At 37.3% G+C, this 20,517-nt stretch overlaps 1 protein-coding gene across 8 annotated transcripts in view; it reads right to left on the minus strand.

Annotated features, from left to right (window-relative positions):
* Positions 1-20,517, minus strand: part of LOC143223133 (epidermal growth factor receptor kinase substrate 8-like) — a 172,547-nt gene that overhangs the window by 141,229 nt on the left and 10,801 nt on the right. The window lies entirely within an intron of this gene.

Raw genomic sequence — 20,517 nt, forward strand, 5'->3', positions numbered from 1 at the left:
TTTTCATTGTATACTAGCGGAGTTACCAGTAGTTAATGCCCATCTTCGTAATACTATAACATTTGCCAGTGGTTGAAACCCATTATTTGTATTACTATTATTAGTTCCAGTGGTTAGTACCCACACTCAAAATACTATTACAACTACCATAAGGTAAAAGCCATTCTATTATTATTATCATAGTTACTAGTGTGTTGAATTTCGCTCAAAGTGCGTAGTTCCCATTCGTGTACTACACGTACAACTGCCAGTGTTTCATGTCCATTCTTACACAAATATAGCAACTACGAATGGTTAAAACTCATTACAGAACCCCAATTAAAGATACTGGTGGTTAATATCCATTATAATGTTACTATTATGACAGTTATCACTGTCTGGTAGTCATTCTTGTATTGTTATTACAATTATATTATCAGTAGTAAAAATCCACTCTTGTATCATTATTCTCGTTACATTGACCAGTTTGCTTGTTGAATTTCAGCCAAAACTTCTCGAGACCTATCTGCGTCAGCCGTCCCTAAGTTTGAAGCAATAAACTAGAAGGATAGTGATTAGTGAATTTCACTTACCGCCACGTCTTGGACTACCATTTACCAACGAGTAATGGGATTAACCGTCACACCATAAAGTTCCTGTTGCTGAAAGGGACAGCAAGTTCAGCGACAGGTTTGGATTCTGTGACCTACAGATTGCGAGCCAAGCGACCTACACTAGGTCATTTCAGGCCCTACATTATCGTAAATTAGTGCCTATCCTTCCATAACAACAACATTGAGTTAATGTTTATTCTTCCATTATTTTCCTAATTATCAAACCTTCATCTGCATTATTTGTCCACGTATCAGTGGTTCATGCTCACGCTTATACTAGTACAATTATCAGCAATTAATATATACTTTCAACTCAACCTATCAGTATTTAATATATGCTCATGAACCAATGGCCCAAGTATAAAGTGTTAGGCTCAGTCTTGTATCATAATTATACTATAACATGAAAAGAGTCATTCATTTCGAGATGTTTCCAGAAGCTTACAAGTCTTTAATAGCATCCTTGTTCGCCGCAGTGTCATGTTTTCTGAGAAATTGCTTTCCTATCTAAAACTATCAATTTCGTTCCTTTGGGGACGATATTTCGGAGCCCATTTCTGCCCTAAACGCTCTGGTCAGCAAGTGGCTTTGCTTCCAAGTAAAATACTAAAGATACTCCTTTAACAAAATTATGTATAGTTTAGCTTCATGTCGTTTGACAATTTTGTTGTGTGAATACTTCTCTTTAGAAAGAAGGGTCACATAATTACCAGCCGCTGGGAATTCGCTGTGAACCAAATATGTATTAAATAATTCGTCCGTGGCACCATGGGTCGAATCTGTGACGATTCGCTACTACATCCACATAGGTAAATCGTTCTAATAAAGTGAGTTTCTGTTCTAATCCGACTATCACTGGTTATTTCATAGTCATTTATCATCGAGTACAGAAGTACTTAATAGTAAGGATCTTTAAGTAACAAAACAGAAGTCGTAAACATCGCTCGTTTAAAACCACCTTTAAAGTATCTGAATATTTAACAATAACTATTTCACAATATTAGCTAAACAAAATTAAAGCTTATTGTGCTTACAAAACAATCAAAATCGTTATGTACGTGCTTATAAAATGAATAAGATCTCATCTGAGTAAGTAACTAACTTTTCCAGACAAGTGTACAGAAAAAAAACAACAATAACGAACAAACCTTATAGTTCTAATTCTTTCACAGAACTCTTTCGGCTGGGCTCAGCATGGCCAGGTGGTTAGGGCGCTTGTCTCGTAATCTGAGGGCCGTCACACCAAACATGCTCGCTCTTTCAGCCGTGGGGACGTTATAGTAACTCAGCTTTTATGGTTATGACTTTCTTGTTTCAATACTTTTTTGTAGCTTTAAAACTTTCTATGCTGTTATAGCTAGCTAAGTTTCCGATATATGGATTATTACTTGTCTTTAAAAATATTTTGTTTATTATACTTTTTGATACTATCAGTATATTTGCTATCAGAGATTTCGGCCCATACTTACACCATTAGTCCCACTTCCGATATATATACACACTTGTATTCACATTCCTCCTACAACTGGTTATTACCCATTCTTCCACTGTCAGTCCAGCTGATACACACTTATATTACAGTTCAAAAATTCACTGATTTGTGTCCAATCTTGTAATATCTAATTCTCAATGGTGAATAAACACACTTATGATACTATTCCTACTATCCTGGACTAGTTTTTGCTCTTGTAAGATTTGTACAACTCTCAGTGATTAAATATACATATTTGTATAATAAATATTCCTACTATTTGCCATGATATAAAAAAAAACTCTTCAATTTAGATGTTATTGATTAATTCATTTTCTTATAATAACAAAGTTAGAAGCAGATGACTATTTGAAGTTGTGTTTGTAATTCACTGATGTTGAGACTATCAAATGTCGCGTGCAATACACTTAACACACACACTTGTGTATTCTAACTATTCCTACTGTCCTTGGCTATTATCGTGCCATTAATCCAAGTTTTCAAGGTTAATATATACTCTCATATTGTTAAACAAAATACTGCAGTTTAGGTGAAGTTGAATTATAAGTCCATTTATCAGAGGTAAAAATATGTACAAACGGTGTTTGAAACACACTATCATTTGTTCAAAGAAAAAAGAGGTTATTTAGTCTCTAGCTTAAGAAATGACAGACATACTTTATCTTTTAGTCCTGAGGAACTAGTCATTGTCTATCAGTTCAAAAGCTAAGGAATAAATAAACATTTTTTTCACCTATCAGAAGTTAATAACTATCACCTACTTTCTTATCACTAGTTTCTCTGTATGAGATTAATGCCCAACTTGTTTTACTCGTTCAGCTATCAATAGCTAATGCTTCCTTGTTTGTTTTTCTGATACTCGCAAAGGTTACTAAAGAGCCATCTGCGCTGACCATCCTAAATTTTGAATTGATAGAGAGAAAAGGAAACAACGGGTAAACAGCGCACAAAACCACTTTTTGGGGTATTGAACAAATAGGACATTTTGTGCAATTTGTTAAGAATAAAACAGCAAAGAGCTTTGTCATTTTATAAACTCAGAAACACCGATATCAACGATCGTGGAAACTAAATCATTTGGTTGATAGAGAAAACAAAAATACTATGAAGTGATAGTTTTAAGACATTCCAATTAGGGGCACATATACTGGTTTACAATGTCCCTTTTTTCAAGTTGTATTTTACCATAAACAGAAAATATGTAATTTTACAATGATCGATTTAATACTGATGATTAGCAAGTAAAGCCAAAATATGACACTTGATAAGTTTCATATTAATCTAAAAAATATCAAATCTTCCCCGTTTTACACGATTCCAATGTCTTTTAAATGAGTCCCCAAGCAGGTTAGCAGCAAGTTTACGGACTTACAACGTTAAAAATTCGGGTTCAACTCACCATGGCTTACAGTAAAAGCGTTTAATCAGTCAACAGCGTCCACCAACAACTCTTGAGCTACTCTTTTCTGATCGAAGAGTAATATTTGGCTGTCGCTGTTATAACACACTTACAGTTCTCATAACGTAGAACGCATTTGTGCAGCAATGGACGCGAACAACGAAATATTGGTTTCACAGTCCTAGTACATTCCCTAGAGAGACAAATACTTTACTAAATAGTCCAAAAGATTCAGTTGTTCCACGTGTAACATTACATGATAATAACGAAGGTCGCGGGTTCGAATCCCCGTCACACCAAACATGTTCGCCCTTTCAGCCATAGGGGCGTTATAATGTTCGGTCAGTCCCACTATTCGTTGATAAAAGGGTAGCCCAAGAGTTGGTGGTCGGTGGTGATGACTAGCTGCCTTTTTTCTAGTATTACACAGCTAAATTAAGGACGACTAGCCAGATAGTCCTCGAGTAGCTTTGCGCGAAATTCAAAACAAACCAAACCAACATTAAATGAATGTGTGACCAACTGTTTTATCATTTTCCACATTTACTTTTATATACATAGTAGTTTTTGCCACAGTGATGATACTTCAAAAGTAGAATTCCAGATCTGTTTGTCTGCTATCATTAGATCAGCAATTCAGAAGCAATAACCCGATCAAATTCAGCAGTACTAATCACGTATGGGTTATATTATTCACGTTACCACCAATAAAATATTCATGAATCAGACAAGTTCACTCGACATGGCTGTTAACTGAGTTTCGAAAGCAAGCTTGAGCGTGATTAACTTTCTAAAGGGGCATCAATTTTCTGTAACTAATCAAATTCAATCGTAGCGTCAAACTCTGACGTGCCTTATAAATTAATTTTTTAGAGATACACTTAGGAGCTTAAATCTGGTAACATAGTGCATAATATAATCTTGATAAAACAACACTTACTAATAAATAAATAATTGCTATTTTATTGCAAAATTACACAATTGACTACTTGCACTATGTCCACCGTACGGAATCGACAAGGAATGTCGGGACTGCGGATTCGTAAACTTACCACTGACTCACCGGAGGACCAAAGCGGATAGATAGACAGGTGTGTGTGTGTGTGTGTGTGTATGTATATATATATATATATATGGATGTTAAGATGAAATATGTCATCTCATATATTTTTTTTTCCAATGTTTCTATTGTACTTTAATAGATGAATAGCTAAAACAGTACATAAACAATTTAGTTATATTTTAGCTCCTCAACTTTCCAAAAGGCATATTTGTCACGAAGTCGATTACAGAGATGCCAACTATTTCAACTGACTGAGCGTAATGATTGTTAGTTTTAGTCCTTTTAGATTTGCCAAAAATAAAACAATCTGGTGAACGAGGCCTCTTTTTTTCCATCTTGTTAACGATCGCATTGGTGTTTCTATGCCGCTTAGAAAACGAGAAATACCCATCTACGCGAGCGCTGATTGGCTGACAAGCACCTATGACGTAACTATGGTTTCTCCCACGTACCCAGAATGGAGAAGCACCGCACTTAAACTATTGGTAGACGTCGGAGATACAAATATTTTTTATTATTTCAAGCACAAACATGATTATCGCAAGTAGCCATTTGGACTGTGTCTTTTATTTATTATCAAAATTTATTTGTATCTCACCATAAATTTTCTTTTCACCCCTTTCAAGCCCTGGGGGAACAATTTATCACTTTATTGTATAGGCCTATATAATATATAATAATTTGGGAGTTGCAACAAGTCGTAATATTTGTTTGTATGAGCATATAGTCGTAATGTATACACCAAAATCGTAATGATTACGCTCAAATCGTAATGGTTGGTATCCATGCGATTACAGTCAATTCTGTGTACAATTACTTAGGCACATTGTATGTTGACCTTTACCATACCCATAAAGATATACAAGGATTACACATAAGAGAGAAATGGTTCATAATACCCACAAATATAGGTATACGAACTTCATGCGTCAGATATGTATTGCTCCCTACACAAACACACGTACTCAAGCGTGATACGTCAGAACTAGATGGCTCATAATCTGTTCTTTCGTTTTTCCTTTTAATGCACACATTGATATTATTAAATCAAAAATTAGAATAATTGTTCATATAAATTTAAATCTATCCCAAGATATTTTATCTGAACACGATTTTAAATTTCGTGAATTTCATCACATTCATATAAAATATTGTAAGATGGCGCTTTAACACCTTGGTATATTAGGCACTTAAAATGATCGCAGAAAGCGTTTCTATTCTTAGGAACCATTCATAAGCTAAATAAAGGACAAGGAAAAACATAAAAGCAATTTTCTAATGGTATGACCTCTATTACTGGGAAATATGCATCTTAACTGTTCATGATGGTAAAAACTCAGGGAACTGTGAAAGTTTGGAAAATTACGTTAATAAATATCGAAGGATAGACGTAACCTTAAACCTTTCAAGAGGTAGACCTATTATTATTTACGTATTTTTCATGTACACGAACCTTTTGCTTCATCTATTTGTGCTCCTGAAAAAGACAGGACTGCTGTCGGACGTGCTAAGGTTTCATCAGATTTTCTAACTTGTATTTTAATCAGATTTCAAAAATCGCTCCCAGTATTTCAGTGATAAGTCTGAAAGCTTATACAATGTTAAAAAACAAGTTTTGATACTCGTAGTGGGCACAACACAAATAATCCTCTGCGTAGCTTTGTGCTCGAGAATAAACAAACAATCTCAAAACCATTCATACTTCACGTTGCGGTTAACTTAATTCAACACTATACTCTATTCAGTCGTTTTTTTTCTATAAACTTGGGGAGAGCTACACAAGACTTAATAATATCACTCGACATTATTATTAAACCACAAGTTATGCACGTGCATCTCTTAAAAAAAAACTTTTTTTCCGATAGTGACTTTGTTCAAATGCGTCAAACTTATAGTCATCAAATAAATATTTACACGAGGCATTAGTGTTACTTGTCACGCACGTCAATATGATATATCCAATAATCGTACCTTACTTTCAATTACAGGGCATGACACGTGCGCATGCATACCTTTCAGAATTCTATGCATTTGAATGCTAATTGTGATGACGAAATAGTTTGGGAGAAATCAGATTCAACCTCCCAAGTTTCCCTACAGCGAGACAAGAATAAGCAAGCGTATATATAGTGAGGTATTCCATCCCTATCCTTACAGCAGTAAAAGAAAGAAGCTCTGTTCGCTTTCTTAAACGTTATATCCCTGCTTATTCAACAATATCATCGACATTTAAAAGAACTACCATATCTAACTTGTTTATGGACATTCATACAGCGAATTATTACAACAGTTTCCTTTATGCCTTTATTGTTGCTCTTTTGTTAGTTTCTACGTGTGTGTTTCATTTCATCAGAATACCCATGATTCGTACAACCACTACATTCTTCACCTAACGAATAAGTTGAACGTAAGTATTTCAAAACACCTGTAGGTTTGCCTCAGGTGAGCAGGCATGCTACATTTCTTAGCAAACCCTATATACAGGAACTACATCAAACTCTCAGACTATCAACTTCCTCATGAATTGTTCGCCATCGGTGGTCCCCGATGCCTCAACAGCAAGACTAATGGTTTATAATGCTAAATATCAGGTTTCGATACCTGCGTTAAACACAAGGCAAATAAACTATTGTGTAGCTTTCTGCTTAACAAGGGCCTGGCATGACCTGATTGTTAGGGCGTTCGACTCACAATCTTTAGAGTTGAAGGTTCGAATAGTTGCCACACCAAATATGCTCACCCTTTCAGCCGTGAAAGCGTTATAATATGCGGACAATCCCATTATTAGTTGGTAAAAAGTAGCCAAGGAACTGGAGGTAGACGGTGTTGACTAGCTACCTTCCCTCTAGTATATCACTGCTAAATTAGGGGCGGCTAGTGTAGCTTTGCACGAAATTCAATACAAACTGTTTAACACACTGAATAATTTTATACTTTTATTTGTACACCATTAAGCTTGCGTAAATGTTTAAATACAAATACAAGATTAAACTACTCGTTTTATATGTAATGTACATAAAAACAGTAATTGGTGGGATTAACGGCCTAATTGTTTTCTGTGTATCTTGTATTAGGTTGTTCGATAAATAATGGCGGATTTTAAATTTATCTTTTATGAGAAATGAAAAAAATTCAAAAGCAACTTTACTAATCAAAATAGGAACCTAGTCAGCCTACACATTGTTGCCAACAAGAAACAATATTATTTATATCATGACAATAAAACTCTAAAGTTCTAGAACTGAAAAAAACTCTTTAAAGAATTCTCTGCTGCTGCTCTGTTGTTGAAGTTTTTGTCCTGTAAAAAGTTCTTCAAATGCTTGAAAACGTGTTAGTCGGTTGGCGACAGGTCTGGGGAGTAAGGAGAATGAGGCAATGTTTCATAGCCCAATTGGTTGAGCTTCTTGAGCAGCATTTGAACAAGGCGTGCCCGAGTATTATCATGATACAAGATTGGTGCTCTTTGATTGACTAGTGCTGGCATTACTCACGAAATTTTCTATCCATTTCTTCCAATTCTTGACACTAAACTTCCACAGTGATATTCTGTCCCTGGCTGAGCAAGCTGTAGTGGATAATACCGACCATAGACCAACATACAGTACCCATAACCTTCTGTTGGTGCAACTTTGGATTTGGAAAGTGTTTTCGAGCTTTGTCACGGTTGATCCACTGCGCATATTGCTTTCTGTTGTTACAAAGGATCCACTTTTCATCACAGGTGACAATTCGATCAAGAAATGAGTCATTTCTCTTGCACAAAATCAGCACAGAACACAGTTCAAAGTGGCCACTTTTCTAATTTTCGCTGAGCTCGTGTGGAACCCACTTGTCAAACCTTTTCGATTTTACAATTTCTTCGAGATGGTCAAAAATTGTGGAAATGCCAACACTCAATTTTTGTACTATTTCTCGAACAGCTTGGCGCAGGTTTCTTTCCACTAATGCTCTCAGTTTCCAACAGTAGAAGGACGTTCTCTGCTCGTCTTATTTTCAAGACTCACATCTTTGTTGTGAAACGTTTGGAACCAACTCTGTACTGTACGTTAGGAGAGGATTCCTTCACCCCATGCTTGGGTGATATTGTGAGCTGTTTGCGATGCATTATTACAAACTTTGAATTCATGCAAATACATTATGCGCAACTTTTTTCCCATCATTAATTGTAAAGGTTTGAAACATTGAAAATAAAGCTTTAGAAAAGACTAAAATCACTAATGAATAAAATAAAGCTTTAGTTTCTTACCCCTATAAATGACTAAAATTTTAATATAAAAACCGCCATTATTTTTCGAACAACCTGATAGTTCATTAGACCATATGTAACTAAAATATTAATGAACCCACAAGAAGTTTGATATAGATATATACTTTAGAAAAGCTCTTCAAAAGCCAATGGAATCCACATGGACCCACTCTATAATATTAGAGTCATGGCTAAAATTCAGAAATTTTCTACTTCCGATGACATGAAAGCGGAATTATTTAAAATCTTTGTGTCACTTCTTTGATCAATAAATAAATAGGACATGGAACCGTGGAATGAAAACACCGAACGTTTTCTTAACATATTTAAATGTGGCTAATTTCAAAAAGCCAACAACAGAGTTATTAAAGATTTATAGCACACACACTCAAACTATATTACCACAAAACTTATTGTATGGGTTTTATACTACACACAATGTCTATACATATAGGTATACTAATACTAGGTCAATGAATCAGATACTTTGTAATAAAATCATTCCGTTCGGTTAGAAAAGCCATGCACGTGATACTCGTTACCTCTTCAAGTTACCCACTGAACAGTTGTATATGTTATTTGACCAATTATCACTAACCTAACAGAAACTTATAAATAATATATGTCAAGCCGAGCGAAGCGGTAATTTCTTAAACGTTCAAACAATGACCAAGTGTTATTAACCAAACCAAGATGTAATCACGATTTAAAACCGAACCAAACAAATACATCACGAAAGATAAGTTTGGTGAAGCGTATCTTTCTATTCTCCTCACCAGATCTGACACATTGACTGAATTCATTACCTACCATCTTAAAATCGTATACAAGTACTTCGAAACGTGAGTGTATTTTCTTCAAGTGAGGAGACATGCCACGTTTTTTACCAAGTCATAAACAATACAACCAGGAACTCATTATACACTTGTCATTCAGAACTATTTCTTACTTCCCTGTATCGATATAATCCATAAGGTTAATCACTTTAACTACTTTTGTCACGCATATGACTTTTAACGACAATGTGTCTTAAATCATCACGGCATGCTGATTGGTTCTGATCCATATGTTCACGTATTCACTAGTCAGCAAGGTGCAACTTGAACCCTGCGCTAAGACTCACTAATACGATAAATTATAAAAGTTACTAAGGTATCTTCTACGTATATTTTCGGGTTCAAAGATTTTAATTCTGAGCTAAAGAGTATTAAAAGACCCAGAAGTTTAGTCAGTGGTGAAACTTGGTTTTACTATCTCTTTGTATTAAACGAAAAATAAAATAACCGCTTGAATGCACTATATGATGAATAGTGATGTAATGTCTATTTGTACTAAACGAAGAACAATGAAATAGCGGCTGAATCTGGTAAAGCTGGAAACCCATTAAAAATAAATGATATTAAACTATACATACAATGTGGTTAAGTAAAACTAGAAATTTGCTATTTTAAGAAAACAACTTGAGCTCATTACCAGTAATGGACAAACTTGCACATGTAACAAGCACCTAGAAATGGATGAATCTGCACATGGAATATGTACCTCATAATGGGCAAACCTGCACACAGAACATGTATCTAGTAACAGGTAAATCTATGCGTTGAAAATGTACCTAATAATGGACAAACATACACAGAAAACGAGTATCTAGTAATGGACAAACCTGCATATTGAATATGTACTTAGCAATAAGAATGTGCTATCTTTCTCCTGTTCCTATAACCCTAAATGCACTGGGTGTCGTTCTTAATGGCGAATGGTGTAATATTTCTAAAGCAATCTTATAAAACTTCACACTTCATTGCAAACAGGAAGGTTATGACAGTCAAACCTCATTATTACTACAAAAATACAAGCTTATGGAAGTTAAACCTCATTATTACAGCTACAAAAGTACAAGTTTATGGAAGTCAAACTTCATTATTACAGCTAGAAAAGTACAAGCTTATGGAAGTCAAACCTCATTATTACAGATAGAAAAGTACAAGTTTCTGGAAGTCAAACCTCATTATTACAGATACAAAAGTACAAGTTTATGGAAGTCAAACCTCATTATTACAGATACAAAAGTACAAGTTTATGGAAGTCAAACCTCATTATTACAGATACAAAAGTACAAGTTTATGGAAGTCAAACCTCATTCTTACAGCTAGAAAAGTACAAGTTTATGGAAGTCAAACCTCATTACTACAGCTACAAAAGTACAAGTTTATGGAAGTCAAACCTCATTATTACAGCTAGAAAAGTACAAGTTTATGGAAGTCAAACCTCATTACTACAGCTACAAAAGTACAAGTTTATGGAAGTCAAACCTCATTACTACAGCTACAAAAGTACAAGTTTATGGAAGTCAAACCTCATTATTACAGCTACAAAAGTATAAGCACATGGAAGTCAAACCTCATTATTACAGCTACAAAAGTATAAGCACATGGAAGTCAAACCTCATTATTACAGATACAAATGTACAAGTTTCTGGAAGTCAAACCTCATTATTACAGATACAAAAGTACAAGTTTCTGAAAGTCAAACCTCATTACTACAGCTACAAAAGTACAAGTTTATGGAAGTCAAACCTCATTATTATAATTACATAAGTACAAGCTTATTGATCAAATTATTAACTCTTTCAACGCGCCCATCCTCCAGCAATTAACCTTTAAGTTCAAAGACCCTCAAAAGGCCGCATAAAATAGCACGATATCACCTAAATATATTCCTTACAATATTTCAGATCGATATTTTCCTTAAACTAGCGCTCGTTCTTTTAAAAGTGTATTTTTGTATGTCTTAATGCATTTAACGTGCTAAATCAGTACTTAATATCAAAACTGAAATAACTTCTTAGTAATTAGCATGATCAAATAGCCATATGGAATACAGTTATGCTGAGTAGACCTTAGGTATCAATGGATTAACTTAAAATTACTACTCAAGAATATATTTGTTTGTATCTGATGGGTATAACTTGTCGCCTCAATGAGGGGTTTAATACGTTTGTTTGCACGACAGGCAATCATTAAATCTTTTTGTGGACATCCGTTTCCTTTGCTTTGTCATTTAGATTATTTTAACTTCATTCAGTTCACTATTTCTTGACCTCGAGTTCTTCCGAAACGTTGTTTAGATCTGAAATGCAATGTGATTTTTTATTCTAATGCGACGAGTCTCATGACTGTTGGGTGAACTGAACTTCACAGTCTCTTTTCTCACTTTTCATACGTCAAATCATACGACTTCATTGTATACAAAATTGATTGATTGATTTAGTGTTTTATGGCACAAAGCAGCGAGGATATCTGCGCCAGACATTCGGTAAAAATGTAAATAAAAAAAAAAAAAAAAAAAAAATGTAGTAATAGACATAAATGGAAATGAAGGTAAAACAAAAAAGTATAAAACCAATGTTGACACCTAGTCTACAATGTTAAGATAGAAGGCAGAGTATAAGAAGTTGTAAGGTATTTACTCTAGCAAAAAAGGTAATGATCATAATCCGCCAGGAAGACTAACAGGTAAGTTCAAGAACCACCGTCAATCACATGATGTTGGTCTTTCCAGTCCTGGTTCCGGGTTACGAGTCAATATGGCCAGTACTAAAAAGTAAAGTTGTAAAAGTGTGAAATGATATGCAGCAAAAGTATAATAACAACTCGCCAGGACGACTAACGAGTAGTTCAAACAGTAGCGTTAGTCACCTGAAGTTGGCCTTTTCAGTCCTGGTGTCGAGTTATTTAATGTTCTGGTCATTGTCCAATGTCAAATTGAATGAGAGAGATTAAAACTGTAAAAAAGGAACCACAATTAAAAAGGTGTAATGAATAAATATCCAACACTTAAATGAGATTAAAAAGATTAATGGCCATTAAAAAATTAAAAACATTATCAAGGTGGACAGAGTCACCATCACCAATAACTCTGTCTAATGTTACAGACTGACCCTGGGAAAAAATATGTTTAAAATATTGCCGTCGTTGAGAACTGTAACGATGGCAAGAAAGTAAAACGTGGCTGATAGTGATTTGAGTGTTACACAAACTACACATTGGTGCATCAGTTCCAGATAAAAGAAAATGATGAGTTAAAAAACTGTGACCAATGCGTAGCCTAGTGAGAACAACTTCCTCCTTCCGAACTTTACGGAAGCTAGATGGCCAAAGTCCAATTTTGGGTTTGATTTGAAAAAGTTTGTTGTCGCGTTGCTCACTCCAAGTGGACTGCCAGCTGGCACGGAGCCGAGCCTTGAAGACAACACCATAGTCCATGTACGGAATAGGCATAGGAGTGATGGTGCTGAAGCAGACATATTTAGCTGCCATGTCTGCAAGCTCGTTCCCGCAAATACCAACATGGCCTGGTATCCAGAAAAACTGGATTGAAGTAGCTGCTAATGAGAAATGGGCCAGTCGGTTTCGAATATCAGCGAGAATAGGATGTGAGCTAACGTGTAGCGATTCCAAGGCAAGTATAGAACTAAGCGAATCAGTATAAATAGTGCAGTTGGAGTACTGCTCAGCTGCAATATGATCCAGGGCAAGAGATATGGCATACAGTTCAGCAGTGAACACAGAAGCTGTAGAAGGGATTCTGCGCGCAACTACTGACCCATAGCAAACCATAGCAGAGCCCATTGAATTACCTGATTTGGAACCATCTGTATAAATGGGAACTGAATGATTGTTTGAAAGATATTCATTGAATAAAAGACGGTACTTCCAATCTGGAGTATCTGCCTTTTTTAGGTGACTGAAAGAAAGGTCACATTTGGGGGCTGTTATAAGCCATGGTGGGATGGGCCGACCTGTGGAATCTGCAATGTTATCCAAGGACAGACCCAATTAATCCAATTGCGCCCGGATGCGAAGGCCAAACGGAGCAATGACAGATCGTCTGTTCTGAAAAAGTACTGCCCACCGAGGAAGGAAAACACATTTCCAGGTGGGATGCTTTGGTAAGGAATGAAGTTTCGAAGTATATTGTAAAGATAGTTGCAAATGGCGAAGGTGTAAAGAAAGTTCATGAGATTCAATGTATATACTTTGAACTGGAGAGGTACGGAAAGCCCCAGTGCAGAGTCGAAGTCCTTGGTGATGAATGGGGTCCAGCATCTTTAAGGCCGAGGGTCTGGCAGAGCCATAGACCATTGATCCATAGTCGAGTTTTGATCGAATAAGAGCACGATATACCTTTAACATAGAACATCGATCTGCTCCACAACTGGTAGTAGAGAGGACACGGAGAATGGTCAGTGCTTTTGTACATTTGACCCATAGCTGCTTTAAGTATCGTATAAAGGTCAGCTTACGGTCAAAGATAAGTCCCAAGAACTTGGTCTCAGGGACCACTGGCTGCGAAGCTTCACCGATATGAAGTTCATGATCAGGGTGAAGACTCCGTTGGCGGCAAAAAGTGCATGCAAACGGTTTTAGAGAGAGAGAAATTAAAGCTGTTCGCCATAGTCCACTTCAGTACACGATTGAGGGCAGTTTGTGGTTGCCGCTCAATATATCTCATGTTCGACGACTGATATGAGATGTGAAAGTCGTCGACATACAGCCCATTCGCCATAGTGACCGGGAGTTGTACAGTGATGGCATTTATCTTTATACTGAAATGTGTGACACTCAAAACACAGCCTTGAGGGACTCCAAGTTCCTGTACAAAAGAACGGGAAAGTGTCGAACTCACACGAACTTGGAATCTCCTGTCCATTAAAAAAATTTTAATAAAGATGGGTAGATGGCCACGTAACCCATATGTATGGAGGTCTCGCAAAACGCCATACCTCCATGTTGTGTCGTAAGCCTTCTCTATGTCAAAGAATATTGATAAAAGATGTTGGCGGTTGAGAAAGGCTTCTCTGATGGATGTTTCAAGACGAATTAGGTGGTCTGTGGTGGAGTGCTGTCGACGGAACCCACACTGGGTGGGCGAGAGGAGGTTGTTTGATTCAAGGAAACCAAACAAGACGAGCATTAACCATCCTTTCTAATGTCTTACAGAGACAGCTCGTCAAAGCAATTGGACGGTAGTTTGAAGGAATCTTGGGATCTTTCCCTGGCTTAGAGAAAGGTAAAATAATAGCTGGCGCCTGGCATCAGGAAAAACATTCTCCTGCCAGATCCGGATGAAAACAATCAGGAGGACATCAAGAGAGCAGGAGATAGATGGTGCAGCATGTCATAATGAATATCATCAGGTCCAACAGACGTACTGGCAGACCGATGAAGGGCCATTTTTTGTTCCACCAGGGTAAAGGGACAATTATAGTCAAAGAAACAGTCAGTTCGAAAGGAAAGAGGTGATCGCTCTGCCCGAGTCTTGATGGCCAGGAAGGTGGATGAACAAGCAGAAGTGCTAGATACCCGGCAAAAGCTTTCACCTGGAGTGTTAGCGATGTTCCGAACATCAATCACCTCCTGACCATCAGAGAGTAAGATCGAGAGGGGGGACAGAATTGTAGTGCTCATTAACCTTTCGAATCCTGTCCCATATCATCTTGGAACTGGTGGTAGAAGATATGCTGGTTGTGAACTTCATCCAAGATTCCTTCTGGCTTTGACGTCTTACCCACCTAGCATGTGAACGGGCCCGTTGGAAAGCAACCCGGTTTGAAAGTGTGGGATATCTACGAAAAGTATCCCAGACCCGCTTTTGAGCCTTCCGTGCTGAGTGGCAAGCAGGATTCCACCACGGCCGAGAATATCGTGGAAAACATGTCGAGGTTTTAGGAATACACTGAGCAGCTGCATGTGTAATACAGTCAGTTACCACTGCTACACAGTCGTCTATTGATGGCTGATTTACGATGGCAGGATCAAGTTCTGCGAGAGCAGTGAAAGTGGACCAGTCTGCCTGATCCAGCTTCCACCGGGGCACGCGGGTAGGGTGGCATCAACCACGGCCAGTCTCTCTCAAAAGGATTGGAAAATGATCACTGCCTAGTGGATTACTGTCAACCCTCCATGAAAAATGGGAGAATAATGAAGGGGAGCAAACTGAGAGATCAATAGCGGTAAAGGACTGACTAGGTGCATGAAAGTAAGTGGAAGAACCAGTATTGAAAAGAGAAAGATTGTGATCAGAGAGCATCCGCTCTACAGATCGGCCCCTCCCATCAATAATAGCACTTCCCCAGAGGGGATGATGTCCATTAAAATCCCCCTAGGATTAGAAATGGAGATGGCAACTGTTCAACGAGAGCATCAAGATTTGATTGATCATATGTCTCTCCAGGGGACAGGTACAGAGAACAAACAGTGATGGTATGACCCAAGGAAACACGGATGGCTACAGCCTCCAAGGGTGTGTTGAGTGACAAAGACAGGGTGGGCACATGTTCATCAACCAACAGTGCCACCCCTCCATGTACTCGACCATCACACAACCTGTCATTTCTGTACAGAGAAAACTGCCGAATGGAGACAGTATCAGCAGTTTTGAGAAATGTTTCTTGCAAAGAAAGACAAACAGGATGGTAGGAAACAATCAGCGTTTTGATATCATCCAGATTAGAACGTAAGCCTCGACAGTTCCATTGTATCAAGGTGGCCATTATTAAGAACGGGTAGGTGAAGTGGCTGGAGAACCCTTCGGTTTACGACCACGTCTTTTTTTCTTTACTGTCTTTAGTCGGAGGAGGTCTATCAACCTCCATGGATCCTGCTCTGGGTCGGGTGGGCAGGTTTTTGTTATTGGAAGGGGAATCCAGTGACCGAGGACGCAAACGAATAATTGTTGCGTCTCTTGTGGTGGGAGAAAAAGATGTATCAGAAGAAATGCCTGTATTTGAAACTGAAGGACGTGGATCTTGAGGTTTGTTGGAAGGTATGGGAGGAACAGAGATGGGTGTGGAAGTCGATTCATCAACCTTTTTAACCACGGAGGTCAAAAGGCTTTTCATTTGTTTTGAAAACGATTCTCTTGGAGGCACAGAGAGATCTGTCTGCACTCCCACTGTAGTGGTGGAATGAAGTGCAGCAGCATATGTCCAAGATAGAGTTGTGGACAGCAATTTCCGAGCCTCTGACTCGGGAACGTTCTTCAAATCCCTTTCAACAATAACTCCTCGTGAAGAATTCAAGGTAGCATGGGGTGTAACCTCAATAGGTATATCCCCAATTGCCTTTGAATTCAAGAGGAGTTCACTTTGTTGGGATGTGAATGTTTCAACCAATATGTCACCAGATCGAAGTTTCTTTACTGACTTTGGAGAGCCAGCAAGTCCCTCTAGTCCCTTTTGAATAAAAAAAGGGGACATTTGCCCTGAAGGTTTTTTCCGAAAGAGAATGTATTATAAGAAAATGAGGTACGTGTGTTACTGATGTTGAAGATTGCTGTTCTGAGTATTCAAGACGTGGTCGCTTACCCATTGACAGTTTTTTTACAATTTTATTTAAATTTTTTGGAGGATCCATAGGAAAAAGAAAATATTTCGGTACCCACTGACCCCACCCACCATGGAGCCCTACAAGAGGACGCACTACAAAGTCAGGCAAGGACAATGCAGCAATGTCAGGGTTTCGTGAGCACTATACCCAAACACCAGCATCAGGCACAATGTCCACAACACCCGTTGAGAACTTCCAACACTGGTACTTGGTTGACTCTAGCCCAAGTGGACCAGCCGATTGACCCAAGGGGGGCCACCCAAAGGCCGCCCGTCTACAGGAATTCGAGACCAAAGTGGTGTGTTAGGGTTGGACCCCTCAACCACCAGGATCCTCTCCTCCCCTTCACGGGTCGCCACGCTCGGCAAACACGTGGGTGGATGTTTAGATCCCAGAGAAGGTAACCAGACAGAACAGAACCTTTCCTGGGAGGTCCCCTCACCACGTACAGGAATCCACACCGAAGGGTTGTATACAAAAAGGGTTTTATTTTCGAAGTCGATTCCGTAAATAAACAGTTGATATATCAGTTCTATTTTTTGCATTGTCCGTGAAGGAAAAAATAGCTATTACTTTTTATATATATTATGTAATCATATCAGTTTCATTTACATACTGAAAAGTATTCCAATACGCCAGCGGTAATGTTAAGCGGTTATAACGCTATAATTCTGAAATAACTCCCAAATACGCACATAACATAGAGAGGCCATTGTGTAGCTCTACGCGAAAACAAACAAACAAAAAAACAGTAACAAAAATGTGTTACCATTCGCGGTCAGTTACTCTTATTTCATTGTTACATTTTATTAATTCTATACAACTAACATAAGAGTTACAAAATATAATACCCTATATGCGGGCGTGGTTTAATGGTTATGAGTGTGAGGTTGCACTGAGCAGCCGCTGAACATAGTACGCACTTTTAAATGTGTGGGCGTTATAAGAGTAATAGTTAATATCGTTATTCATATTTAAACAGGAAAAGCCCTTACAGTAATGAGTACCACTGATTGGCTACCTTCTCTCTGGTGAATAGTTCAAAATTAGTGACGGGTACACATGAGGCATAAGGATTTCTGGTCTGGTTGTTTTATTTGAGTTAAAAAAAAAGCACAAAATGGTTTTGGTTTGTTTTGAATTTCCATCAAAGCTGCATAATTTGACAGTGAAATAATAGAGGGAAAGCAGTTAGTCATCACCACCCACCGCCAACTCTTGGGTTACAATTTTTACTAACGAAGAGTGGAATTGATCGGAACATAATTAAACCTCCACCACTGACAGGAAGTGCACGTTTCGTGGGACGGGGAAATCAAACCCGCGATCCTCAGATTGCTAGTCGAGTACCCTAACCGTCGACCCACACCGAATGTATTCATTTTGTTAGTAATGTAATACGAAATCGCGGTTTGATTTTTAAAAAATTAAGTGTTATCGTTTGTTGTTCTCTTCCGTATATTGTGTCTCTTAGACTACAGTCAGCGAAGTATGCATGAGAAAAAACGTCCAAGTAGAAACGATTTCTGCCATACACACACGTATTAATAATCTGAAGCGGTATGGATGATAGATTCAATTCTATAAGTGTTGCAGGTTTTCTACACACTTGGTTAATTAAACAAATATGTTTACGACATATTCAGTGTTATGCAAGTAGGTAAATATCAGTTAAGTGTCACAGATACATTTCGCTTTACGCACCACTTAGTTGAACACTGGAAAAAAAAAAAATTAATGGATTTTAATCTAGCCACTTTAAACAATTCTATCAATGTTTATAAGAAAAAATACGTCAAAATCAAACTTTACAACAATTTGTCTACGGACAAAAGATTTTCAGCTGTTCAGCTTGTAAAAAGTTATCAAACAGACCTGGATTTAAGGTTGAATACATCGAACTGAAAGTAATAACCTGAAAATTCTGCAATATGCCAGGCGTGGTACTAAAAATATTAGTCCCGGCATGGCCAGGTGGGTTAAGGCGTTCAACTCGCGAGGGTTACGGGTTCGAATCCCCGTCGCACCAAACATGCTCACTCTTTCAGCCGTGGAGGTGTTATAATGTTACAGTCAATCCCACTATTCATTGGTAAAAGAGTAGCCCAAGAGTTGGCAGTGGGTGGTGAAAACTAGCTGCCTTCCCTCTAGTCTTATACTACTAAATTAGGGACGGCTAGCGCAGATAGCCCTTGAGTAGCTTTGCGCGAAATTCAAAAAACAAACAAAACAAAATATTTATGAGCTATATACAACCACCGGAAGAATAGACGTGATGACACAATTTCTGAAAGAATGGGTAAAAATGAGAAGAAAATATATACTTTATTAAAACAACAAAGTGACGGAACACTTACCTTTGAAACAACTTTAAAATGTTCTTTCATCCTAAATATAACCACAACTATTTTAATTTATTTATAATTATTTATAATTTTTTATATATATTTATATTATATTATATATATTTATTTATATCATATATATTTATTTATAATTATATTATAATTTATACTTGAAGAGCACGCTCGCTATGGTAAAACTGAGACAAAACTTTTAAGTATTATATTTAAAACTTGCGTTAAAACAAAGTATTTAGAAATTGGTTTAAGGAATTATTAACTTTTATTCCTGAACGTGTGAAGCGTCAGTATGGTCACACGTTTCGTACTGACCCCAGTAACACAGATGTGTCTGCGGACTCCTACTGCTAAAAACCAGGTTTCGATACCTGTGGTGGAAAGAGCACAGATAACCCATTGTGTAGCTTTGTGCTTAATTCCAAACAAACAAATTCTTTAATTATTTGTCAAACTAAAAACGATGTTAATTTGAGAATGAATGATCCTGTTGCATGAAAGCAATTAAGTTTTCACCGAGAGAACCGATCATCAGTATTATCGTAAACAGTGTATATTACAAATACAAGGTATTAAATTATTATACAAAGAGTTGTGCAGCTTTTTGCTTAATTTCAAAACCATAAAAAAAAACGTTCGTGGTACACGTGTCTACCAATGGACCGCAGTTAGTACAATGGAATTCTAGTTGTCATTGTAGCAAAGATTTAAGGCACTTATCTCTGAAGCACAAGTACACGGTTGTGTCAACATAATTACCGAACGTGTGGTGATGAACAACGTCTGTAAGTTGTTAAAATAGTAAGAGGAAGTAAAATGATTTAAGATGCTAGCAGCCATATAATATTTTCAGGATTTTTTTTCAGTTAATTATTGTCATATTATTCCTGTCTATTCTTTTTCCTTTTATGTGCTCCACGTTCGTTTAACTATGCACGTTTTATCATTAAGTTTTGCATGCTGTTATAGGACAA

This window comes from Tachypleus tridentatus, chromosome 8, assembly GCF_004210375.1.
Source record: "Tachypleus tridentatus isolate NWPU-2018 chromosome 8, ASM421037v1, whole genome shotgun sequence".
NCBI lineage: Eukaryota > Metazoa > Arthropoda > Merostomata > Xiphosura > Limulidae > Tachypleus > Tachypleus tridentatus.